Raw genomic sequence first — 27,683 nt, 5'->3', positions numbered from 1 at the left:
CAGACTATTTAAATGCAATATCCAGCAGGAAAACTGGAAATAATCTCGCTAATAAGAGGTGCAAAGACTACAGCAGCTTCTGAGGAAACAACCAGTTGGGTTGTGGAGTTATAGCACAAAATTCGGACAATAATAATGTCTCTTCAGCCACAATGGTTCCTGCATGGAGGAAATCTCTCCATGCAGCTTGCAGTGTGCTTTGTGCCTGATCACTTACTCTTCCCAATGGTTATAAGAGATGAAAGGGTACTAGGGGACTCTGCAAACTATTATATACTTCCCCCTGGTAGGTTCTTAGTCCTGTGGTATCAGACAGCCTTCTGACATTCTCAGGTGTTAACTACATCTTCTATTCATCACAATATTTGTGGTTCCTCCTACTTCAAACCGCCAATGGTTGCTTGTTTATATTACCTTCATTCATTCTATTGCCACACATCCCACTCTACAAGTGTGATGTGATGAGCAATGGTTTGATAGTGGTGGATTGAAAGGGTTCCAAGACCTAATTGTTCGTGAACTTCTCTTGCCATCTGATGATCACAAGTACCTGTGACAAGTGGAATTTCTCCTTCAGACCAATGTGAAATTTGAGGTGGTTTCAGGTCTTACAAGTACAAAAAATGATAGAAAGCAATGCTTTTTTCAAAATGCAACAGGTGGACAGTTCTTAGTCCTGTGGAATCAAACCAGCCTTCTGACATTCTCAGAGATTAACTACATTTTCTATTCACAATGTCTGTGGTTCCTCCTACTTCAAACCACCAATGGTTGCTTATTTATACTGTCTTCATTTATTCTACGGCCACATATCCCGCTACACAAAAGTGTGATGTGATGAGCAATGGTGTTTGATAGTGATGGATCAAAAGGGTTTCAAGACCTAATTGTTTGTTCATAATGTAATGCCTTCTTTTAAAATCTACCATTAAGAAAATACATGCTATAGTATTCACTTGTTCCAGTGTTGTCCACGGGGAATTTTTTCCTACACAGTGGTGTACCAACTACTGATTAGAGTTGTCATAGGAATGGTCTTTAATTCTTTAAAAATGGTTTAGCCAAAATATATAGCAGAATCACATGAGATGGCAGAAAGTGAGAGTAATTTCAATCTGGGTTGAAACTTGATGGCACCTTGGCACAATCTAGTGTGGCTTGGTGGATAGCACCTGAGTCTGGGAGTCAGAAGGACCTGTGTTCTAGTGACAGCTTGGCCACTTATCTGCTGTGTGATCTTGGGCAAATCACTTCACTTCTCTGTGCCTCAGTTTCTTCATCTGTAAAATGGGGATTAAGACTGTGAGCTCTTTGTGGGACAGACTGTGTCCAAATAGATTAGTTCGTATCTACCCCAGGGCTTAGAATGGTACCTGTAGAAAATGGTACACTTAATAATAAATACCACAATTATTATTATCATCACCATCATTATTATTTTTATTATTGCAATCAGTTTGACAGTCTCAAATTGGCTTAGTATACTATACTATACTAAGATTAGGGTTAGGCTTAGATGTTCTTACCTCTGCATACAGGGTTGAGATTTAATTGGATTTCCTTTTGCTGTATTGTACCTGCTTTTGTTTCTGGGTCCTGAGGCAGAGGTGGCAGCCAGTGCCTTTCACAAGGAAGTTGGAAAAAAATGTAGTGAGCAGTCTGTTGACAATAGTTGGTAGCAACATGCCTCCCAAAGTCCTTGGGATTTATTTGACCTAATCCTTGTCCAGTACTACTCATTTACCTTGTTCCGGATAAATGAGTAAATTATATTCAAAAGGGATGATAAAGGACCCAATAAAAATCGCTTTGCATATTTTCAGTCAACAAATTGATAAATCCCTTTCTCTCTGATTAGCACACATTTTGCTGAACTTACTTATTTTGTCTGTTATATCAGTGAATGTATTATACTGATTATCCCATATGCCGGCAGCCCTAAAATTTATGACTCGATTGATTCCTAGAAAATGCCAATGCTAAGGCAAACAGCAAAGAGGAAAGAATTATGTTTGTTCCAATTTAGGTCAATTTCACTCATTCACTCTTTCTTGCCTTTTTCTACATAATTTTGCTGGGGCGGGGGGGAGTGTGTGTGTGTGTGTGTGTGTGTGTGTGTATGTGGTGAATGTTGAAGAGTAAGCTTTATTTTTGTTTGTATTTTTGGGGGGGAAGGTGGTAATTTAGGTAATGGGAATTAGAGCAGATTCAAGTTTCAGCAATCACTTAAAAAGGGGACTTCAGGCCAATGCCAGAGCCACCAAGTTGCCTCTGTCTCTTTGCATTTACTAAGTCAATTTTGGGAAGGTTCATTTTAGAAGCCATCTTTATAATGGGGTGACTACATTGATAGGTATTTATTAAGTGGTTACTATGGACCAGATACTGTACTAAATGCTGGGGTGGATAAATGCTAATCAGTTTGGACATAGTCCTTATCCCACATGAGGCTCATAGTCTTAATCCCCATTTACAGTTGAGGTAACTGAGGCACAGAGAAGTTACATAACTTGCCCAAAGTCACAAAGCAGACAAGGGATAGAAATAAGATTAGAATCCAGTCCTTCTGATTCCCAGGCCTGTGCTTTATCCGTTAGGCCACACTGAGTCTAGACTGTACACTTATTCTAGACTGTAAGCTTGTATTTGGCATCATTTTTTCTCCTTTCACTAGTCCAAGACTGGGACACTACAAACTGCAACACCTGCAGGAGTCCCAAGCTCAGACTAATATTTTCCGGGAGACACACTAATTTCCAGGCCACCAATCATATCATAGCTAAGGCTTTAACTCTGCCATAAACATTGACACTTTAAATTCTCCCAGTGTCCCAATAGAATATATCCCCCCTTGGAAAATCAAATGTGAGTCTGGTTTGGGGAAACAGAGAGGAAGGGATTAGTTAACAAGCCACCGTAGACGGTAAGATCCTTGCTGGAGGGATTTTGTCTACCAACTTTATTTTACAGTACTTTCAGTCAACAAAGTGTTTATTAGTACAGTGCTCCATACAAAATAATCACTTGATAAATACTTGTTGGAGTGTATGACTGATGAGATTCCTTTCAGCATTGGTCTCCAGCTAATGGGTCTTATTAACAGAGGACATGGGGCTGAAAACGAAGAAAGGGTTAACAGAAAAAGAAAGCCAGAAAGAAAAAGGAACTAGACTTTGCCAAACCAGTTTACCAATCAGGGCAACAGGTCAGAACAAGCTCTTGTTAGGAATGACCAGAAAATGGGGAACTAAAGCAGAAAAGGGATTCCTCTGGACAGAGGTGACCTATATGACGTTTAAGCATGGAAGGGCTTATGTGCAGAAGAATCATGATGTAAAAATCATCTTATAAAAGTTTTTTTAGGAAGAATATTATAATAAGTAAAAAGGGAAGTAGGAGACAATGGAAGAATGGGCTGGGTGGAACGGAGGTGGTGTGCAGGGCCGGGAATAGGAGGAACTATTTTGCTGTAGTATCCAAGGGGTGGGAAAATACAGCATAAAAGGAAGAATGCAGAAGGAATCAGAATCAGTCTGTTAGTGATGTAAAGCTGTCTGATAGCTGGCACAAAGTGATGTGAGCTGTTGACTGTACTACTTTGGGCAATGGACCATTATCACTGTGGGCACAGCAACAAGGGAACAGAGCTACAATAAATGATGATTGCACTTAGACACAGATCCTCCGACAAGTAATCCTTGGCATCAACCCAGACATCTCAACAATACCATTGATTAATCAGAAGCAGCAGAGCCAAGTGGAAAGAGCATTGGAGTCAGGAGACCTGGGTTCTAATCCCAGCTCCATCACTTGCCCGGTGTTTACTCTACACAAGACACTTAACTTCTCTGTGTCTGTTTTCTGTCTCAACAGCACTAGTGGAAAGAGTACAGGCCTTGGAGTCAGAGGCCCTGGGTTCTAATCCTGGCTCCACCACTAGTCTGCTGTGTGACCTTGGGCAAGGCAATTAAGTTCTCTTTGATTCAGTTCCTTAATCTGTAAGAATAGGGATTCACTGAACAAATGAATCAGTCATTTTATTGAGCACTGTGTGCAGAGTACTATACTAAGTACTTAGTACTAAGAGAGAAGCAGCATGGCTCAATGGAAAGAGCACAAGCTTTGGAGTCAGAGGTCATGGGTTCAAATCCCGGCTCCACCACTTGTCAGCTGTGTGACTTTGGGCAAGTCACTTCTCTGTGCCTCATCTGTAAAATGGGGATTAAGACTGTGAGCCCCACGTGGGGCAACCTGTTCATCTTGTAACCTCCCCAGCGCTTAGAACAGTGCTTTGCATATAGTAAGCACTTAAAAAATGCCATCATTATTATTATTGAGAAGCAGCATGGCTCAGTAGAAAGAGTATGGGCTTTGGAGTCAGAGGTAATGGGTACAAATCCCAGCTCCACCAATTTTCAGCCGTGTGACTTTGGGCAAGTCACTTCACTTCTCTGGGCCTCAGTTACCTCATCTGTAAAATGGGGATTAAGACTGTGAGCCCCCCGTGGAACAACCTGATAACCTTGTAACCTCCCCAGCACTTAGAACAGTGCTTTGCACTTAGTAAGCACTTAATAAATGCCATTATTATTATTATTATTATTATTATTATTATTATTACTTGGGAGAATGCACTATAGCAGAATTGTAGATAGACTCCCTATACACCATAATCTTACAGTTTAGGGCTGAGAGAGAGCATGAATAAAGGGTGCTTTAGGTAGGCATTAGACTTGCTCAAGAACATTGTAATCAAGGAGGAAAATTTAGTTAGCCAGAGGTATGTGGGGTGCTGTGTCTGAGTGCTGAGCACACATTCTGTGGGCTCAATGCACAGTTTATTTAACACTTTGATTTGTGTCCTTACATAAAGGCACTAAGCAGTTTGCAGACTGTTGAATGGGACTAGGACAGGAGGCAATGGATAAGAAGCACAGGGGGGTAACAGGCTGATAAACCTGAAAGGCCCAGCTGCCCACATAAGCTGGGAAACCAAATGGTATATAAGACTTTTGGAAGATTTAGTGTTCTGAGCCTCAGCCCTGAGTCCAGAAATGCTGCAGCTGATGCCTGGCAACCTGAAACAGTGTGAGAGTAGAAGGTCTGCTTGAGAATCTGGGGCTCCTTCAAGCCAAAAGGATGCTGCTATGACATTATTCCTCCTTTATACCTGTCTCTTTATGACCTATTCTCCTATGTGGATATGGATTGATGGCAATTATCCTAACAAATCCCTCTTGCATCCTTGCAGCAGTAATATTAAAAAGTCAAATGCTTACTTAACCATATTGCTTGTATATGATCTTTGCATCTCCATTTCACAAGTACAGTACTTCAGAATCCAAGTGACCCAGGGTCTTGTGACCCTTATTTCAAGACAGGTGCAAATCCATGAGCAAGAGTGACGCAGAAGGGAGTGGGAGAAGAGTATAGTGGCCTAGCAGATAAAACATGGGCCTGGGAATCAGAAGGACTTGGGTTCTAATCCCTACTCTATCACTTACCTGCTGTGTGACCTTAGTTTCTCTGTTGCTCAGTTACCTCATGTGTAAAATCAGGATTGTGATCATGAGCAGGGCTGGGACTTTATCCAACTTGATTAGCTTGCATCTTCCCCAGCGTTTAGTTCAGTTGCCAGCACATAGTAAGTTTATCAAATACCGTAAAAAAAAGGAAATGGGGGCTTAGCCAAGGAAGACTTCTCAGAGGGGATGTGCTTTTAATAAGATTTTGAAGGTGGGGGGAATGATTATCTGTGGGCTATGAAGAAGAAAGGTGTCCTAGGCCAGAAGCAGGGCATGGGTGATATGTTGGTAGCAAGACAGACTGGATTGAGAAACGGTGAGTGGTTGGAACTAAGGAGTGAAATTTGCAAGCTGTGTTGTAGTAGGACAAAAGTAGATAAGGTAATAATATTAATAATAATAATAATAACGGCATTTATTAAGCACTTACTATGTGCAAAGCACTGTTTTAAGTGCTGGGGAGGTTACAAGGTGATCAGGTTGTCCCTCGGGTTGCTCACAGTCTTAATCCCATTTTACAGATTAGGTTACTGAGGCACAGAGAAGTTAAGTGACTTGCCCAAAGTCACACAGCTGACAATTGGCAGAGCTGGGATTTGAACCCATGACCTCTGACTCCAAAGCCCAGGCTCTTTCCATTGAGCCAAGCTGCTCAGTGGAGGGGCTGCTCAGGTAGGAGGGGGCAGGGTGATTGAGTGCCTTGATGCCTATGGTAAGGAGATTCAATACCTGTTTTCCCTCCTACTTATAATGTAAGTCCCATGTGGGTCTACCCCAGTGCTTAGTACAGTGCTTGGCATATATTAAGTGCTTAACAAACACCATAATTATTGTTTTTATTATTTCCTCATATAAAATATGTATTCAAAACCTTTCCGCCCCCCATCTTCATCAGATTTTGGTTCATATGCAACTGGGACTAAGTCTGATCTGCTTATGTTGTATTTATTCCAACACTTATTACAGTATTTAACACAGAATGAACACTTAGCAAATAACATAATTATTATCATTTTTCTAATTCCTGTAAGAATGGTTATGTCCCCTTGAGACTTGGTTGAATCTAAAATCTGTGTCACAGGTGAAGCATCCAGGCTCTCAAGAATACTGGAATCTAGTGTATGTCTTGCAAAAATACATGTTAATCTCTCATGTTAACACATGTTAGCTCATGTTAACACGTTAGCTCTCATCCTATCCCATCTGGACTACTGCATCATCCTTCTCTCTGATCTCCCATCCTCGTGTCTCTTCCCACTTCAATCCATACTTCATGCTGCTGCCCAGATTATCTTTGTCCCGAAACACTCTGGGCATATTACTCCCCTCCTCAAAAATCTCCAGTGGCTACCAATCAATCTGTGCATCAGGCAGAAACTCCTCACCCTGGGCTTCAAGGCTGTCCATCACCTCGCCCCCTCCTACCTCACCTCCCTTCTCTCCTTCTACAGCCCAGCCCACACCCTCCGCTCCTCCGCCACTGATCTCCTCACCGTACCTCGTTCTTGCCTGTCCCGCCATCGACCCCCGGCCCACGTCATCCCCCGGACCTGGAATGCCCTCCCTCTGCCCATCCGCCAAGCTAGCTCTCTTCCTCCCTTCAAGGCCCTACTGAGAGCTCACCTCCTCCAGGAGGCCTTCCCAGACAGAGCCCCCTCCTTCCTCTCCCCCTCCTCCCCCTCTCCATCCCCCCCGCCTTACCTCCTTCCCTTCCCCACAGCACCTGTATATATGTATATATGTTTGTACATATTTATTACTCTGTTTATTTATTTTACTTGTACATATTTATTCTATTTATTTTATTTTGTTAATATGTTTGGTTTTGTTCTCTGTCTCCCCCTTCCAGACTGTGAGCCCACTGTTGGGTAGGGACTGTCTCTATATGTTGTCAACTTGTACTTCCCAAGCGCTTAGTACAGTGCTCTGCACACAGTAAGTGCTCAATAAATATGATTGATTGATTGATGTTAATCTGGCTATAGTGAGCTATTTAGGTTGATAGATTGAAAACAAACTGATAAGCAGGGACTTCACTTTGTTAGGAACACATTTACATTAAAGAAGGACTCCTTCTAATTTAAATTAGACTGGGGAAAGAAGTATATTGGTCACCTCTGCTTTGCATACAATCCTTACCAAAGAAATATGAGAGTTCTGAGGAAGCAGCAAACACTTTTAGTGGGAGATTAATTGCCAGCCTCTGAGGCTAAATACTAGGAAAAAAAGAATTGCATTTGACCAACGCCTTCCAGAGCTCAAAACGAGAAAGATGATTCAAATAGAAAGGAATCTGATCCTCCTGGTTCTGAAAACCTGACTTGGAACCCACACAAAGGTTTAACATCCAGCATCAGCAAACCTATCTACAGGCAGTTCCTAACAAAGGCCTGGTAAGAGCTCATCTCTACCACAGAAACAGAGTCACCTATTCACAGTCCAGACTTCTGCTGGTTGTTTGTGTTTCACCTGCTGCCTCCCCTGATCTTTGCCCACTGATGATTGCCTACTATAATTACCCACTGATAATTACCCACAGATGATAGGTTTTAATTTGGGGGTCCCTGCCTAAATTGACCCTGTGGCTCTGGCCTCACTCTTCAACATAATCAGTGACTCTGGAAACAGATTCCCCGAGGTTTTTTAAGCCTGTGTAGAATCAATCAATGATAATGATTGATTGCTTACTGTGTGTAGAACACTGTACAAAACACTTGGGAAAGTATACCACAAGATTAGTAAACACAATCCCTGCAATAAGGAGTTTATAGTCTACAGAATTTAGTGGCTAGAGCATGGGCCTGGAAATCAGAAGGACCTGGATTCTAAGCCTGGCTTCGCCACTTACCTGCTGTGTGACCTTGGGCAAGCCACTTCACTTCCCTGTTCCCTCAGTTACCTCATCTGTAAAATGGGGATTAAGACTTGTGAGCCATGTTTGGGCCTGAGACTGTAAAATACCTGATAAGCTTGCATCTACCCCAGCACTTAAGACAGCGAACACCGTACTGGAACATACTGGAACATAGTAAGGGCTTAACAAATACCATGAAAAATTACAAATAGGGGAAATAGTATTGTGTAAGGATATTTACATAACTGCTTTGGGACTGAGGTGAATAGCTAGACTTCTAGACTGTGAGCCCGTTGTTGGGTAGGGATTGTCTCTATACATTGCCGACTTGTACTTCCCAAGAGCTTAGTACAGTGCTCCGCACACAGTAAGCGCTCAATAAATACAATTGAATGGATGAATATCAAAGTACTCAGTGGGTTGATGCAGAGGGCAAGGAAGAGAGGGTGAGAATGGTGCAAACATCCTTGTGTCCAATCCAAGATCCCATTCCATAAAAGACCTAGATTAATACAATATTAACGGGGAATTAACGGGGAATTACAATATTAACGGGGAAGTCTTGAGCTGGAGTAACTGCTTTGTACCCCATATATTGTTATACCACTAAGAAACCATGTCACTATAATTACAGTTGAAGTACCAAAAAATGAGGGAAAAGCCATCACTTTCACTCTCTCAGTGATATCAACAAATCATGCTTGACATTAAATGGCAGAACAAGATCATCAGGAGGAAAATTGCTGGATTAAACTCAGTCTTCCAGCAAGTGATTCAAATATGCTATTTTCGGATTTATTCTGATATTTGGTCTACTGGCTAGTCTTGTTCTTCTTACTGCTCCCATCACTTGTATATAATTTTGCATGTCCACTCCAGGATTAGGTATTGTGGAGGGAACCTGCATTTTGCTTCTGTTTTACTTTTCCAAATTCTTAGTACAGTGTGTTGCACTTGGAATGCATTCAATAAAAATTACCACTACTTACAATACTGCTCCTCCTCTTTCTCATCCTTCTGTCTCATATTTGTTTCAACTACAGTCCACTTGATAGGACACATGTGTAGGATTATAGATAGTGAAAAATCAGTCATTTTATAAGGATTATCAGAGTTCAGTGGCTGCTAACAGGATAGATGGAAAGAAAAAAAAGACATGGGGAATTCACCACTTCAAACTATGTGGTTTGGAAGAGGCCTTCTGGGAGAAAACATAAGTCAAAATTCTATCTTAGGTTATCTTTGAACAATTATTTCATCTAGGCCAGAACATAAGGATGAATCACTCATTCAATCATTCATTCACTGAATCGTATTCATTGAGTGCTTACCTTGGACAGAGCACTGTATTAAGTGATTGGGAAAGTACAATACAGAAATAGAGAGAGACAATCTCTGCCTACAAAGCTCTCTAGAGGGGGTGAGATAGACATCAATACAAATAAATACAATTACAGATATATACATAAGCACTATGGGGCATGGAGAGGAGGGGAAGAGCAAATGGAGCAAGTCAGGGGGATGCAGAAAGGAGTGGGAGATGAGGAAAAGTGGAGCCTAGTCTGGGAAGGCCTCTTGGAGGAGATGTACCTTCAGTAAGCCTTTCAAGGGGGAGAGAGTAAATACCTGACGGTGTGAGGAGGGAGGGTATTCCAGGCCAGAGGCCGAACATAGGCCAGGAGTCGGCGGTGAGACAGGTGAGATCAAGGCACAGTGAGTAGGTTAGCACCAGAAGAGTGAGGTGTGCTGGCTGGGTTGTAGAAGGAGAGAGGAGAGGTTAGGTAGGAGGGGGCAAGGGGATGGAGTGCTATAAAGCCAGCTGTGAGGAGCTTTTTTTTTGTTTGTTTTTTTGTTTTTGCTTTGTTTAGATTGAATCAATGTTATTTTTGACTGTTTACTATGTGCAGAGAGAACTGTACTAAGTGCCTGGATGAGTACAATACAATAAAGTAGGTGGACATGATCCTAGTCCACAAGGAGCTTACAGTCTAGAATGGGAGAGAAACATTGAACTAAATTTCATCACGTCTATCACCTTGATTTCACTGTGCTCTCCAAAGCATGGGAATGTATCTGTTTATTGTTATATTGTTCTCTCCCAAGTGCTTAGTATAGTGCGCTGGACATAGAGAAGCAGCGTGGCTCAGTGGAAAGAGCACGGGCTTTGGAGTCAGAGGTCATGGGTTCAAATCCCGGCTCCGCCAATTGTCAGCTGTGTGACTTTGGGCAAGTCACTTAACTTCTCTGGGCCTCAGTTTCCTCATCTGTAAAATGGGGGTTAATGTGAGCCCCCTGTGGGACAATCTGAGCACCTTGTAACTTCTCCAGTGCTTAGAACAGTGCTTGGCACACAGTAAGCACTTAATAAAGGCCATTATTATTATAAGTACTCAATAAATATGACAATGAATGGTGTAGTAGTAGTGGTAATAGTATTTATTAAGTGCTTGCTGTGTGCAAAATGCTGTATAAACAAACTCCTTGTGGGCAGTGATTGTATCTACCAACTCTATTGTATTTTTTCAAATGCTTAGTACAGTGCAGAAAGATGAATACACAATACACAAAATACAAACAAAGTCACTTGGGAGCTGTGCCCAGGTTACACCCACATCCACAGCGAACACTACCACAGGTTGTGTGAGACCTCATGCTACTGGTGCCATTCTCCTTCAGGCAGGGGTAGTAGAAAGCAGAACTGAGTGAGGTCTGTTCAGTAGTGTGGAGGGGAGCCAGTACCAGTTGCCAGGATGGCAACGTGGCTAGGGCGTGCTGGGTCCTAGGTAACAGCGAATGAAAGCAGAGAAAGGTCAGTCAATCACACAGAGGTGTGGGGAAGGTAAGAACATGCTGGAGGTTGAGGCTGAAAATACTAGATACTTCAATTGGATGTAATAATAATAATGATGGCATTTATTAAGCGCTTACTATGTGCAAAGCACTGTTCTAAGTGCTGGGGTAGATACAAGGTAATCAAGTTGTCCCATGTGGGTCTCACAGACTTAATCCGCATTTTCCAGATGAGGGAACTGAGGTCCAGAGAAGTGAAGTGACTTGCCCAAAGTCACACAGTTGACAAGTGGCGGAGCCAGGATTTGAACCCATGACCTCTGACTCCAAAGCCTGAGCTCTTTCCACTGAGCCACGCTGCTTGGAGAGGAGATGAGGAAGTTCAAAAATGTTTCTTATATCTGGCTAGGCACATGCCTAACGTACTGGGAACAAAACGTTAATTCAGCTGTGGTTCCGGGGATGAAAGTGAACAGTGATCTGCACATATGAACTCAATAAATACCATTGTGGTTGACTGATATGATATAGGTGCAGTAAGGCTGGGGCTCAGAGGGAGAATATGCTTAAAGGATATGGTCCCAAGTGCTTAGGAGATGCAGAAGAGAGCAGTGTGGCCCAGTGGAAAGAGCACTGGCCTGGGAATCAGAGGGCCTGAGTTCTACTCCCAGATCTCTCACTTATCTTCTATGTGACCTTGGGAGAGTCACTTAACTTATCTTTTCCTCAGTTTCCTCAATGTAAAATGGGGATTCAATGCCTCTTTCATGCAGTCATTCATTCAATCATATTTATAGAGCGCTTACTCTGTGCAGAGCACCGTACTAAGCTCTTGGAAAGTATCTCTTCTCCATCCTACTTATACGGTAAGCCCTATGTGGGACATGAACTGTGTCCAACCTAACAAACTTGTATCTACCCCAGTTCTTGATACATAGTAAGCACTTAAATAGCATAGTAAATAAATGAGGAGGATTAATAGAGGAAGTTTGAGCTTATGGAATACGTCTTGGATATGTAATATTAGAAAAGATTTCAGAATGGGGAGAGATGGTCTGTTGATATCATCATCAATCGTATTTATTGATATGAAAGATTAGGGAGTTTCAGAGGTCTCTGGAGAAAAGCACTAGATTTAGGTATACAGGGAGTAGATGGTATTAGAAAACCTGAAAATGTGTGTTGGGTTGTAATAGGAAATAACTGTGTCACCTTTATACTTGGATTTGCTCCCTTTTTTCACTTCTACAACATTTATGCCCACATCTGTAATGTACTTATTTATACTAATGTCTGTTTCCCCTTTGAGACTGTGAACTCGTTGTGGGCAGGGAACATGTTTACAGACTCTGTTCTATTGTACCCAACCACTTAGTGCAGTGCTTTGCACAGAGTAAGTGCTCAATAAATATGATCAATTGATTGATTTTTCTTTACTCCTGATGCCATGCCATGTTTTTTTGGGTTGAGCTTTTCTCTTTGAGCTCGACTCATCAACTTTCTAAATGAGTGGCTTAGTGGATAGACCTTGGTCCTGAAAGTCAGAGGACCTGGGTTCTAATCCCAGCTCCACCACTTATCTGCTGTGTGACTTTGGGCAAGTCATTTCACATCTCTGGGCCTCAGTTTTCTCAAGTCCATAATGGGGATTAAATACCTCTTAGACTGCGAACCCCATGTGGGACAGGGACTGTGCCCGATCTAATTGACTTGTACCTACCCTGGCACTTAGAACAGTGTTTGAAAAATACCACAAAAAATAGTAAATTCTTGTGAAAATAGTAAATTCTCATGAAAACCTTAAAAAGCAAAGACCATAAAACATTCTTGCTTACCTGTCCAAGTTTTCATTGTCTGGACTGACCAGTGTGTGCAGTTTATGCAACAGATCTAAATTTACATGCTGGAAAAATCAGTAAAATATAACAGAAGTAGATTTGCATATGATTTTACAGTTCAAGTCCAGTCCGAATGTACATTCTCCTCACATACAAAAAGCAATGGAAGAAGATGCTTGTATTCAGCTTCTTGACTGAGCATGTAAACTTCCTCCTGCTGAGCTTTTCTCCACAAAATTCACTGGATAAATGAGAATTCAAACAGTGAAGGTGTTAGAGCAGCCTGGGTTAGAACCAGAGCAAAAATATGAAGTTGACAAAAGGAGGGTGTCGGGAGAGATAGGGATTCTCTCCTGTCCCCTCCAAGAGGACCCTTGAGACTTTGACCCTTTAGTCATTATTCTGGTATTTGTTAAGTGCTTACTATATAGCAAGCACTGTGCTAAGTGCTGGGACAGATGCAAGTTAATGAGTTTGGACAGGGCTCATTGTCAAAGTTGGACGGAAGACCCAATTTTGCAGATGAGGAAGCTAGGGCCCAGAGAGGTGAGGTGACTTGCCTGCAGTCACACATAGCAGACAAAGGGGACTACTCTTGGTCCTCTTATACCCAGGACCAGGCTTTATCACTGTCATTGGTCCCAGTGTCTATGGTACAGGGCATAATAAATGTAGAAGTCACCAACCCTGCCCTCTGGATTGCAAGTTCATTGTGGACAGGCAATGTGTCTGTTTATTGTTGTACTCTCCCAAGCACTTAGTAATAATAATAATAATGAGGGTATTTGCTAAGCGCTTGCTCTGTACCAAGTTAAGCGCTGGTACAGTGCTCTGAACACAGTAAGCACTCAATAAATATGATTGAAGAAGATATTCCCAAACACAATAAAATCAATCAAAATATACCTTCATTAGCAATCAAAATAGCTGAAAAATTAAAGTTTCTGACAGAGCATCAGTAGTTTATTGCCATATTTGTTTGCTTCACTGTTCTTGAAATAGCTGTCTGTATCATTTAAATGTATTTCTTCCAAACCTTGCTGCCTCACTCTTCCCAGGCTTTCCTCATGCATTCATATTCATGTAACCTTTGCTACCTGCTACAGTCATTTGGACAGGGGTGAATAGGAGGAGGGGTGATACTCTTAGAGCTGCAAGTAAAACAGATGAGATGCTGTAGAGATCAAGATAGGATGGAAACTGGACATTTAAGGAGTGTGGCACCCTCTATAACCGGACCAAAAAGAATAGCTTGGAAGATAGAATGATGGGCATAGAGGATCGTGGAAACATAGAAACAGAGGTGTTCACAAGGAAATATATATAAATTGATCTTTCATGCCAGCTATGGCAGCTGTAGAATGAGATACTGCCCAGTGGCCTCTATCGTTCCATTGTATCCTTCTGGCCAGAAATGAAGCAGTCACACAAGCTTTTTCTGGAACAAAAATTCATCTAAGGGAGGGTTGTTCACCAGGAGTTTACTTCACGTGCCAGCCGTCTCCCATGCAGCCCCCTAAACACTGCAGAGAATCTGCAGAAAAAGGCAGAGCAATTTCAGTGACAATGGAGAGAACTGAAATAGGGAAAGGTTATCTTGGCTGACTCATTTCCTTCCCCCACTGATCCCCTGCTACTTCCCTGCACTTCCCTGCTTTTCTCCGCAGCGGCCTCAGCTGTCATGGTGGCTAATGCCAACCTTGGCCCAAACTGGGACATTGACAGTTTCCAGTGACCATTGTTTTTCAATGGCAGACTAGAGACTTAGCATTATGCTCCCCCTACATAAAGCAGATGCCAGGCTAAGTAATGTAGGACCAGACTATACATTTGGAGCTTCCGGGACAGCAATTCACAGTTTAATTGGATGATGATGCCTGTAGTTATATTATTTCATGTTGGCAACCACATGATTTATAAACCTTGCATGAGTAACATATAGCTTATGAAAGCACAAATTATGTATTCATAACCATATAGAACACAGCTGTGAATGTTTTGTAGTGTTAAATATTCTGGGATAATACTGAGATGAAGGATGCTGGCCAAATCCCAAAAAATGTGGGAATTTTAACATGCCTCTCAAACTTCACTAAGAATTGGAATGCAAATAAAACCTTGAAACCTCGATATAACACCTCATTCTTAAATGCATATAATGAAATACATACATATGCACCCACATACACTGAAAAAGAAAGATAAGAAAGTTGAATCGAGAAGATAGGCATGTCCTTTGAGGCTATGAAATGGATATCAAGGTTCATACCTAGCCAATGAGCTACATAATACTGGTGGTGTACAGACTTCTAAATATTTGTGAGAACTGAAAGTACCACTCATGGGTGTTTTCTGCCTTTTTAAGCATTGACCATTCATTACCATTCTCAAAATCATATAGATCACCAGGAATGAAGTTTGAAATAAGCATTCAGTTGATGCTCAAAGCAATACATTTTCATTGGATGAAAAGAATGGATGCTATGATACTCTAACATAGGCTCAATGAACTACTTCAGTAGAGTTTTTCCCTCAAAGAACTCAATCAAGATCCACTGAGTGACATACATTGAATCATTCTCATCAGTCACTTACTGAAATCATTCAAGAATTGATGTCAGGCAAGATTTCTGTTTTCAAATAGCATTAGAACCTAGCTCAGGCTGGGCCTAGCATGTGGATACCGTGGGACCAGTGATGAATTGGGTTGGAATGAGTAGGCTGGAGAGTGTGCTAATCATTACTATATTTGGTCCCACAGTCTCACAGCCAGGATAGGAAGCAGAGGACACTCATTTGCTGAGAATAATTTATCTCAGTGGGAGATAAAGTCAAATGAGAGCAGAGCTATACTGTTTAGTGACATGGAACAGAATTGATTTGCATTACCAAATCTGGTCTGTGCAGAACCTTTATCTATGGGCATCCTCAGGGAAGAATGCTGAGAAAAAGTATTTGTAAAGAGTCATATTTTCATACCTATTTTCAAGACTGACGTTGTAATATTTAAGTGAAAAAAATCTGCTCACTGAGATAAACATTGGCCACTGCTGCATTGCTTATATACAAGCGAGAAATGCGTTAGCTATTATTGATCATACTCCTAAAGAGATTCCATAAGTTAAAAAAAGAAAAAAAAACTTGGTTTAACTGCCTTAGCAAGAGCTTTGTTGGATTGAAACTAATTTCTAGAGGGTTTTGAAGATGCCATATTTCTCGTATTTCAGTAAGAAAAAGGTTGTATGCTGCTACCAGTGTCAAATATCACATATGCTTCAAACCTGGGATACAAATAAAACTAATTTATCAAGAAACAGCATCCAAATGATCAATTCAAGTCAAAGATAAACTCTTGAAAAAGGAAGAAATATGCAAGGTGCTTCCTGAAAATATCCCTACAACTCTACTGGAACAACAAAGAATGGAAAAGCAGCATAACCAAGTGGAAAGAGCATGGCCCAAGAAGTCAGAATAGCCTGGGAGTCAGACAACTGGTCCTAATCCTGGCCCTGCCACTTGTGTGCTATATGACCTGACTCAAGTCACTTAACTTCTGTATGCCTTAGTTGCCTCATCTGTAAAATGGGGAGTCAATACTTGCTTTCCTTAGACTGTGAGCCTCATGCGGGACCTGATCATCTTGTAAATACCCCAGACATAGCTGGTGCTTAACGAATTCCACAGTTATTATTGTATTATTACTATTATTTAACAAGGAACTGCGGATTCAATACCAATGTGGTACCAATCAGGTATCTGCATAGCTGAAAAAGCCAATGAGGGACCAATACCCGAACTACAGCATGCTTATTCTTTCATTCATTAATTCAATAGTATTTACTGAGCACTCACTGTGTGCAAAGCACTGTACTAAGTGCTTATATGGAGAATTTGCTTTGTTAATAATAACCAAAATAATTCTAATAATGAAAATTCTGACAAGAACAATGATATTACTACAAACAATAACAGTAGTTATTAACCACTTAGGTGCTAAAGACTACACTCAGTGCTGGAGAAGATACAAGTAATTAGATCTAACAATCAGTGTTTGACATGGGACTCACAATTCAAGAAGTAGGAAGCGATTTCATGTTTGTTGTTGGTAGTATTGGTGCTGTTTGCTCCTTGCCTGATTTCACAAGCCTTATATAGCCACTGCTCAAAAAGAATCACTCCTTTCTCAATTACAGTGTGCTATACTGCTCTATGGTAATTCGCTCCCATTTTTCAGCTGAGAAGCAGAATTGATGGATACATTGTTTCAGTTTTCTAGAATGTTCACTCTACCCTCCTTGCTTTCAGTTTCTCACCTATTAAGCCACTGCACGGTTGATGTTTCGGTAGCTTACTGTTGTCAAAACTGCTCTCAGACCAACACAACTTCTTTGAAGAAATAACAGATTCAACACTTGAGGACTGTTCTGGGATTTCTTTGTGATCCACAAGATACTGAATATAGCCCTTATGTGGCAAGGGTGAAATTCCTCAAACATTTGGATGTGGTATCTGAGGCAGTCCGGTCTCAGATGGATGGTGCCATAGAGAAGCAGCATGGCTCAATGGAAAGAGCACAGGCTTTGGAGTCAGAGGACATGGGTTAAAATCCCGGCTCCACCAACTGGCACCAATTAACTTCTCTATGCCTCAGTTACCTCATCTGTAAAATGGGGATGAAGACTGTGAGCCCACATGGGACAATCTGATGACCTTGTATCCTCCCCAGTGCTTAGAACAGTGCTTTGCACATAGTAAGTGCTGAATAAATTCCATTGTTATTATTATTATTATTATTATCTGGAAAATGGGGATTATGACTATGAACCCCTCGTGGGACAGCCTGATTCCTTGTATTTACCCCAGTGCTTAGAACAGTGCTTGGCACATAGTAGACACTTAAATACCATAATTATTAAAAGGAAAGTCTTATTATTTTCACAAAGTCTATTCAAAAGAGCAAGCAGCATGATCTAGTGGAAGGCACACAGGCCTGGACGTCAGAGGACCTGGATCTAATCCCAGCTCTGCCACTTTCATTCATTCATTCATTCAATCGTATTGATTGAGTGCTTACTGTGTGCAGAGCACTGTACTAAGCACTTGGGAAGTACAAGTTGGCAACATATAGAGATGGCCCCTACCCAACAGTGGGCTCACAGTCTAATTTAGGTTAGTCATTTAGCTTCTCAGTGCCTCAGTTTCCTCATCTGTAAAATGGATATTTAATGACTGGCTTCCCTCCTACTTACACTGTGAGCCCCATCTGGGACCTGACCAAGACTGAACTCCTTGTCTTCCCTCCCAAACCCTGCCCTCTCCCTGACTTTCCTATCACTGTTGACGGCACTACCATCCTTCCCATCTCACAAGCCCGCAATCTTGGTGTCATCCTCGACTCCGCCCTCTCGTTCACCCCTCACATCCAAGCCGTCACCAAAACCTGCCGGTCTCAGCTCTGCAACATTGCCAAGATCCGCCCTTTCCTCTCCATCCTAACTGATACCCTGCTCGTTCAAGCTCTCATCCTATCCCGTCTGGACTACTGTATCAGCCTCTTCTCCCATCTCCCGTCCTCTTGTCTCTCCCCACTTCAATCCATAGTTCATGCTGCTGCCCGGATTATTTTTGTCCAGAAACGCTCTGGGCATGTTACTCCCCTCTTCAAAAATCTCCAGTGGCTACCAATCAACCTATGTATCAGGCAGAAACTTCTCACCCTCGGCTTCAAGGCTGTCCATCACCTCGCCCCCTCCTACCTCACCTCCCTTCTCTCCTTCTAAAGCCCACCCCACACCCTCTGCTCCTCTGCCGCTAATCTCCTCACCATGCCTCGTTCTCACCTGTCCCGCCGTCGACCCCCGGCCCACGTCATCTCGCTGTCCTGGAATGCCCTCCCTCTGCCCATCTGCCAAGCTAGCTCTCTTCCTCCCTTCAAGGCCCTACTGAGAGCTCACCTCCTCCAGGAGGCCTTCCCAGACTGAGCACCCTCCTTCCTCTCCCCCTCCTCTCACCTCCTCCAGAAGGCCTTCCCAGACTGAGCCCCCTCCTTCCTCTCCCCGTCCTCCCCCTCTCCATCCCCCCGCCCTACCTCCTTCCCTTCCCCAAAGCACCTGTATATATGTATATATGTTTGTACATATTTATTACTCTATTTATTTATTTATTTATTTTACTTGTACATATCTATTCTATTGATTTTATTTCGTTAATATGTTTTGTTTTGTTCTCTGTCTCCCCCTTCTAGACTGTGAGCCCACTGTTGGGTAGGGACCATCTCTATATGTTGCCAACTTGTATTTCCCAAGTGCTAAGTACAGTGCTCTGCACACAGTAAGCGCTCATTAAATATGATTGATTGATTGATTGATTGATTCTATCCACCCCAGTGCTCTTGGCACTTAGCCCTTAACAAATACCACAATTTTAAGTAATACAAATTATTTAACCCCACATGTCCTGCTCTGGACCTCACCTCATTCCATTCTAAGCAATCAATTGTTTACTTCATCCCACCTCCCTCTGTAATTGCATTTTATGAGAGGTAATTTAAGTACTGACCAAGTTTCCTAGGCATGTGTCTTTTCTCTTGCTATCAGCTCAGTTGCCACACAATTAAAGATCAGTTGAGAAATGTAACTACAGAGGTTTGAAAGGGCAATTTGATGCACTGCTCTTCTCTTGTAAACATTCAGTTAATTACTTACAGTTTTTAAAAGCTTCACTTCATCCATACAGTTCCCTAGAGTTAGCAATCTTTAGCTGTATTTGTAAAGGTGGCAGAATGCCAATTGCACTACATGTTCAGGGAATTGCCTACAACACCTGTCACAAAGCTACAAAAGTCACAGAAAATATTTAAATGCCAGAGGCTTAGAACTAGTTTCACACCAAATATGCAAATATGATTTTTGTTGTGTTTCAAATAAAATAATATACAGAACCTGTCAAAATATGTTCACATATCAAATGCTATCACAAATCACACTTCACTACTTAATATTAATTATGATTTCAGTATCAATCTGCATAGAAGCACAAAACAATTTCAGAAGTGTCTGAAAAAAGAAATTTAATCTGTTAATGTACCAAATCGAATTACCAAGTGTTACCACATCCAGTGAGGTGTAGCATAATGTAGATGTGACCCACCAGCTCACTCCAGGTTAGATACCTTTCTTCCATACCAACCCAGAAGGTTTTAGTAAATAGACAGTAAGCTCCTTGTTGACAGGGATCATGTCTACCTACTCTAACTGTATTGTACTTACCCAAGCACTTAGCATATTATTTAGCATAATAAGCACTCAATCAATCAATCAATCATATTTATTGAGTGCGAAGCACTGTATTAAGTGCTTGGGAAGTACAAGTTGGCAACATATAGAGATGGTCCCTACCCAATAGTGGGCTCATAGTCTAGAAGGGGGAGGCAGAGAACTAAACAAAACCTATTAACAAAATAAAATAAATAGAATAAATATGTACAAGTAAAATAGAGTAATAAATACGTACAAATATATGCATATATACAGGTGCTGTGGGGAAGGGAAGGAGGTAGGGCGGGGGGGATGGAGGGGGGAGGAGGAAGAAGGGTGCTCAGTCTGGGAAGGCCTCCTGGAGGAGGTGAGCTCTCAGTAGGGCCTTGAAGGGAGGAAGAGAGCTAGCTTGGCAGATGGGCAGAGGGAGGGCATTCCAGGCCAGGTACTTGATACCATACTTGACTGATTGATTAGCACATGTCCACAGACCAAAACAGTAAGTGCATGTTGGGAACTTCACATCTGATTGCCTCAATTTACCAATCAATTAATTGACTGGGAGGTAGTAGATAAATTATGAACTTTGGAAGTGAGTTGATTGTGTGAAAACGTTGGTGGATATGCAGTGAGGGAGGAATATTAAACTTGTCAAACAGTTGACGTAGAGTATTCATTTATTCACCCAATCGTATTTATTGAGTGCTTACTGTGTGCAGAGCACTGTACTAAGTGCTTGGGAAGTACAAGTCGGCAACATATAGAGACGGTCCCTACCCAACAATGGGTTCACAATCTAGAAGGGGGAGGCAGACACCAAAACAAAACATGTAGACAGGTGTCAAAATCGTCAGAATAAATAGAATTATAGCTATATGCACATCATTAACAAAATAAATAAAATAGTTAATATGTACAAGTAAAATAGAGTAACAAATCTGTACAAATATATACAAGTGCCATGGAAAGGGGAAGGAGGTAGGGCAGGGGGGTGATGGGGAAGAGGAGAGGAAAATGGGGGCTTAGTCTGGGAAAGTCTCCTGGAGGAGATGAGCCCTCAGTAGGGCTTTGAAGGGATGAAGAGAGCTAGTTTGGTGGGTGTGTGGAAGGAGGGTATTCCAGGCCAGGGGAAGGATGTGCAGGCCGGGGGTCGACGGTGGGGCAGGTGAGAACGAGGCATAGTGAGGAGGTTTTCAGTAGAGAAGCAGAGGGTGCGGGCTGGGCTGTAGAAGGAGAGAAGGGAGGTGAGGTAGGAGGGGGTGAAGTGATGGAGAGCCTTGAAGCCGAGAGTTAGGAGAGTATCATAATGTACATTCTAGTTGCAGATGTTGTGTGGGTTCTAATTGCAGAAGTTTACCTGCCAGCTGGATTTCTGCCAGCTAATTCATGTCTTTGGGCACAAAAGTGAGAACTCAGACTGTGAAGTTGATAGAGGATCAGGGGTTGGAGGTGCAAGAGTGACAATGGGATGGAAAGCAAGGAGAAATTTATTGTCATGCTGTCGAGTTGTCTCCGACCCATAGCGACACTTCTCTCCCAGGTCACCCCACCTCCATCTGCAATTGTTCTGGTAGATTATCCCAAGAGTTTTCTTGGTAAAAATACAGAAGTGGTTTCTTTTGCACACTCAACTTGAGTCTCTGCCCTCGACTCTCTCCCATGCCACTGCATTCCAGCACAGGGGAGTTTCAACTTGCAGCAGATGGCCTTCCATTTGCTAGCCACTGCCCAAGCTAAGAAATGGAATGGGTATGCCTCTGCTTGGTATGCCTCTCCCTCTCTTAGCTGAGACTGGTAGAGTACTGGAAACTCTCCAGGTGTGACCCTGAGAGGGGCGCAGGCACATAGTAAGTGCTTAATAAATACCACTATTATTATTATTTTCTCCTTAAGGACATCTTTACATGGATGTCTCAATATAAACTTGTTTAAAACTAAATTCATCTTTCCTCTCCAATTCTCTCCTCTCTCTGAATTCCCCATCACAGATAACAACCACCTCCATCTTTCCCATCTCTGAATCCTGAAAGCTTGGCATAATATCTGACTTCTCCCTGTCTTTTCAATAGGGAGTCTAATATGCAGTATTTTACTAGGGTTTTTCCTCCCCAGCTTCTCCAGAATCTCCTTCATCCAAATTGTTCCATGCTGGCCCAGGCACTTATCATATCTTCACTCAACTACTGTGTCAGACTTCTCACTATCCCTCTGTTTCCTCTCTCCTCTACCAGCCCATACCACACTTGGCTGCCCTGGTCATTTTTCTAAAACGTCTTTCTGCCTTGATCTCCTCACTCCTCAAAAACCTCCACTGGTGGCTAATTTCTCTCTGCTCAAGGAGAAACTTCAAACCATTTACATAAAGACAGTCAGCTCTCTCCCCATTACACCCCAGCTCACAAGATTCCCTCATCTCAAGCCCCACGTACATTCAACTCAATTGTATTGACTGGGCATTTACTGTGTGCAGAGCACTGCGCTAATCACTTGGGAGGGTACAATACAACGATAAACAAACACATTTCCTGCCCACAATTATCTTACAGTCTAGAGGGGGGAGACAGACATTAACATAAATTACAGATATACAAATTATATATAAATAGCTCCCCAATGCACTGTTGTACTTATTTTACACTCTCTTGCTTCTTAGTATCTGTAATTTATTTAGTAACTGTCTCCCCTGCTAGGTTGCAAGCTCCCTGATGACCGGGAAGCTATCTTCCAACTGCACTGTTTTGCACTGTGAACTCTGCATGCAGTAAGCATTCAGTAAATACACTCAGAGATGAATGCAAACCAGGAACCCCAGCAGGGTCAGTCCAAGGCACAATTTGTTTTCCTCAGTGTTCAAAATCAGAGTGATGGGGGTTGAAACTGGGGTGCCACTGGCCCTCCTCCATCAGGAACCTGAGCATGGGGCTGCTGGGGAGCCAGAATGCAGAGCCCTGCCCCTACTCACACCCAAGGAGAAATTTAAGGCCTGTATTTTCCCATTAAGGGAAGGGAGTGGGAGCGAGGGGGTGGGTGGTAGGCTGTCGGAGAGGCCAAGTGGGTAGTGAATGTCTGGGTTAGGTAGAGTGGATCTATATTACGGAGGTCCCAGTAGGGAGAGCGTGCCAAATTTGAGGGGCAAATTAGAAGGTTGGGACAAGAAAGTGGCAAATCTGCATTGGTGAGATTAGCAATGAGGCAGTGTTTAAGGAAAATCAGCTCAAGCATGTGATTAGATTGGTGAATGCCTGAGTCGGGGCATAGCAAGAGGTCAGAAGAGTTGAGGAGACAGAAGCAGTAGATGGATCAGTGTCAGTGGAACCATTATTCAGCATGAAGTCCCTGAGGCGTGGCTCAGTGGAAAGAGCACGGGCTTGGGAGTCAGAAGGTCATGGGTTCTAATCTGGGCTCTGCCACTTGCCAGTTGTGTGACTTGGACAAGTCACTTAACTTCTCTGTGCCTCAGTTCCCTCATCTGTAAAATGGGGATTAAGAATGTGAGCCCCACGTGGGACAACCTTGATTACCTTGTATCCCCCCCCAGCACTTTGAACAGTGCTTGACACATAGTAAGCGCTTAACAAATACTAACATTATTATTATTATTATTAAGAAGGGAGTAGAGATTAGGAAGACTAGAAAAGCATCAAAACATCCGGAAATGCAGGAGAAAAACCAGGTGGGTGTTACATAACAGCAACTAGTATGTGCAGAGGGTGCTGGAGATGGACAGTGTGAGATTCTAAAGAAGAGAAAGAGGAAGAAGGAGTCAGAGAGAAAAAGACCAAAAGCAACATTTTGCAGGAGGAAGCAGGGAAATCCCTTCCTCTACACTTCCATTCCACACTCGACCATATGGATGATGTTTCCTCTGTTCATATATATTCGTTTGGAAGTCTGCACAATTTATTGCTGCTGCATGAAGTTCTAGTTCTCTCTGCTACAGTCTGTCTGGCTCATCTCCTGGGTGTAGTTAGCTCTGGTGTGACAGTATGGTTAGGTGACACTGAAGGGAGATTGAAATACCCAAGGTACTTTCTGTGGACATAAGGGTCTGTCAGAAAGCATTGATGGAAGATAGCTCAACTCAGAAAGGCAATCTCTCTATTATTTTGGCTCTGTGATTTGGAGCCATAAGTTTGTTTACCAAGGGAGATTTTCCTCAACTAGCATTTTTTTTTCGAAAAGTGTCTCTCGCCTCGTAAAGCCCTAGCAAGTGATATTATTTGAATTCTGGAGAAAGATAGCAGTTTTATGACCATTTCTTCCAACTGCATTTGATAGGGTCTGAAAAACTATGAAGGTGTCTGATGGTGGATACTTTCGCCTTCGTGTGTCAAATATTTTACAGAATACATATTCCTTCAAGGCTCCAAAGCCGTCATCTGGCTAATGTTAGGGAGACTGATATGAGCATTTTCCATAGCCACTGGGTATTCTAGGAAGTGTTGGATTTAATTGCTTTATATAAGCCATTTGGTTTAGTAGTAGTCATGATAGTACTCATTAAACACCATGTGCAGAGCTCTGGCACTGGCACTGTACTCGGCTCTTTAAACATATATTGAGACTTTAATTCATCGTGTTTCCAGAAGCTCTGTGGGGGTGTTGGTAACTCTGTGCTGCTCTCTTCCCCTGTTTTTCATCTGGCTGGGGTCTCTTTAGGGCATCGGCTTGGATGGGGTTTTGGGGCTGTAAACCAGAAAAATCCCAAAAATGTTTTTGCCAATCAGGCCAAATGGTGTCTAAAACAGATTACTGGTATGTGGACACACAAAGTGATGGCTGTCCATATAGTGAATGGCTTCCATGCATGTTAGTTTGCTTGGTCTCAAGCTTAATTGGGGCAAAAAATAGATCTACCCTACATGAACAACCTTAGTTCAATATTGACTTGCACCAATATATTAGCATAGGAATGAATTTAGCTTTTATTTCTTGTTTATAATGCTACCCTTTCAACTGCAGTTATGTCCTTTACAATTGTTGCAGTGCAACCCACTATGATTTAGTGAAGTCTATTTCTTTTCTCCCAGCAGTGTTGTGCTTTACAAGGATTAATTCTAGCATAAAATTATTCCTTTATTTCAGTCTAACAGAAAAATGTTAGAGCCCTGAAAATACTGCCTTATTCTCATTCTCCTTATAGGAGAATAGAGATCCACGTCTCTTTATTTGGCTAATTGTTCTATTAAAAAAGAGAGAACAAATACCAATTCCTGGAATGATTTACAAGCTTGAGCCACTTGGAGAGCACACATACAAAATGAATAAAATAACAAGTGGGCATTAGTGCAACACCCACAACTCCATAGTAACAATATCTAGAGCAGCTTTGACAACAGGGAAAAGTATGCTTCTTAAGGTTTCCGAGCCTAACTGCATTTTTCATTTCTGTTAATTCATGGCCCATAGTTAGCTCTGTCTCATAGCGTGGCCTCTACATACATATACACCTAGATATGTGCAGAGGCACATCAGACATTTTGAAGGTAGAATCCACCATCCTTCTCTCCCTCCCTTTGTTTTTGTCTATCTCTCAATGTCACAGTCACAGACTACCTCAGACTCTTTTTCTATTTCACACATATACCTGCCATTTGTTGTCTATCCCTTTCTGCTGCTTCCCCTACCTGTAATTCATTTTAATATCTGCTGAAGCTTCTTGAGGACAGGGGTCACCATGGTCTACTAACTCTACTGAACTCTCTCAAGCATTTAGTATTGTGCTCTACATAGAACAATATTCAAATAGTGGTTGGTCTGTCTCACCTATCTGTCTCTTACCTATCATCTATCTATGTATCTACCTACCTAGTCATTATATTTGCTGGGCAATGGAAAGAACACACCTCTAAGAATCAGGAGGCCCTTCTTTTGGTCTGAGTTCAGCCTGCTAGGGCTTTGCTATCAGTGATGTACTTAGGACCAAAGAACTACTTAGGGCATTCTACAAGGTGGAAAGTTGAGTAGAAACTTTGAAAAATAACTGGCTAATGTGGCTGGTGAACACTGCAGCAGCTAGGAAGAAAAATTCCTGAAAGTACCTATACTAAGGTAAAACATTGGCATCATACAGTTTCTTTGCCCATCTATTCATTTGTTGCACTTAATGCCCCAGGAGAAGCATGACTGGCAGGTAAGAGGGAATGAGTGGTTTGCTGCTTACATTACTAGTTATATAATAATTCATCTGTGCAGATTCTTAGACTCAGGCTGGCCCATCTTTCTTCATGGAAGATGTCATCATTATCTGTTGCTTGCCTCCGCATTTGTTCCAGTCCATTGTTGTCTTTACTTCATCTTTCTCAATACTGTAAATGATTTCTACTATTGAAGAATATGAACTTTGAGCATTAATCAATCAATAAACCCATACTTAATGTATATTTATGGAATTTACATTTCTGGAACTATTTTTGATTTAGCAGTTTGAACAGTATTTCTTTGAATGCCTACTATTCAGAGAGCATGGAACCAAATGCCTGGGGATATATAAAAGGAAAATAAATTGATCTTTGTTTCCACATTGCTTTAAGTCCAATGGAGCCTAAGCTATAAATGTACTGACCTTTAGAGAAGCAGCATGGCTTAGTGGAAAGAGCGTGGACTTGGGAGTCAGAGATTGTGAGTTCTAATCCTGGCTCTGACACTTCTCTGCTGTGTGACCTTGGGCAAGTCACTTAACTTCTCTGTGCCTCAGTTACCTAATCTGTAAAATGGGGAGTAAGACTGTGAGCCTCATGTGGGACAACCTGATTACCTTCTATCTAAGCCAGTGTTTAGAAAAGTGCTTGGCACATAGTAGACACTTAACAAATACCATCATTATCTTCTAGACTGTGAGCCTGTTGGGTAGGGACTGTCTCTGTATTTTGCTGATTTGTACTTCCCAAGCCCTTAGTACAGTGCTCTGCACACAGTAAATGCTCAATAAATACGACTGAATGAATGAATAGACCATAGTTAAGAGTGAAACTATAGGTACAAAAATCTACAATGGTGAATAAATCAATTAATAACAAATGAAATGAAAAATGTTGAGGTTTATTAGAAAAGAGAACACTGAAGGTAAGAGTTTAAAGGGAAGTAATTCTTCAGAGGAAGGACTAAGGCACAGTTTGATGAAGTTGAGGGTGATAATAATGAAAATAATAATGATGGCATTTATTAAGCACTTACTTTTGTGCAAAGCACTGTTCTAAGTGCCAGGGAGATTACAAGGTGATGAGGTTGTCCCACCGGGGAAACACCATCTTAATCCCCATTTTACAGATGAGGTAACTGAGGCCCAGAGAAGTGAAGTGACTTGCCCAGAGTCACACAGCTAAGTGGCAGAGCCAGAATTTGAACCCATGACCTCTGACTCCAAAGCCAATCTCTTTCCACTGAGCTACGCTGCTTCTCATAGGTGATAGGCAATAGG

General features: G+C 42.0%; 1 non-coding gene across 1 annotated transcript; it reads right to left on the bottom strand.

The window, feature by feature from the left end:
* Positions 1-21,954: 21,954 nt before the first annotated feature.
* On the bottom strand, positions 21,955-22,098 carry LOC119925086. The gene has a single exon (XR_005449756.1). It is a non-coding gene; the product is annotated as a small nucleolar RNA SNORA7 (small nucleolar RNA).
* Positions 22,099-27,683: the final 5,585 nt, after the last annotated feature.

Source organism: Tachyglossus aculeatus, chromosome 2, assembly GCF_015852505.1.
Source record: "Tachyglossus aculeatus isolate mTacAcu1 chromosome 2, mTacAcu1.pri, whole genome shotgun sequence".
In the NCBI taxonomy this organism is placed as follows: domain Eukaryota; kingdom Metazoa; phylum Chordata; class Mammalia; order Monotremata; family Tachyglossidae; genus Tachyglossus; species Tachyglossus aculeatus.
The sequence above is the reverse complement of the archived record's forward strand: the minus strand, read 5'-3'. Positions and strand labels throughout refer to the sequence as shown.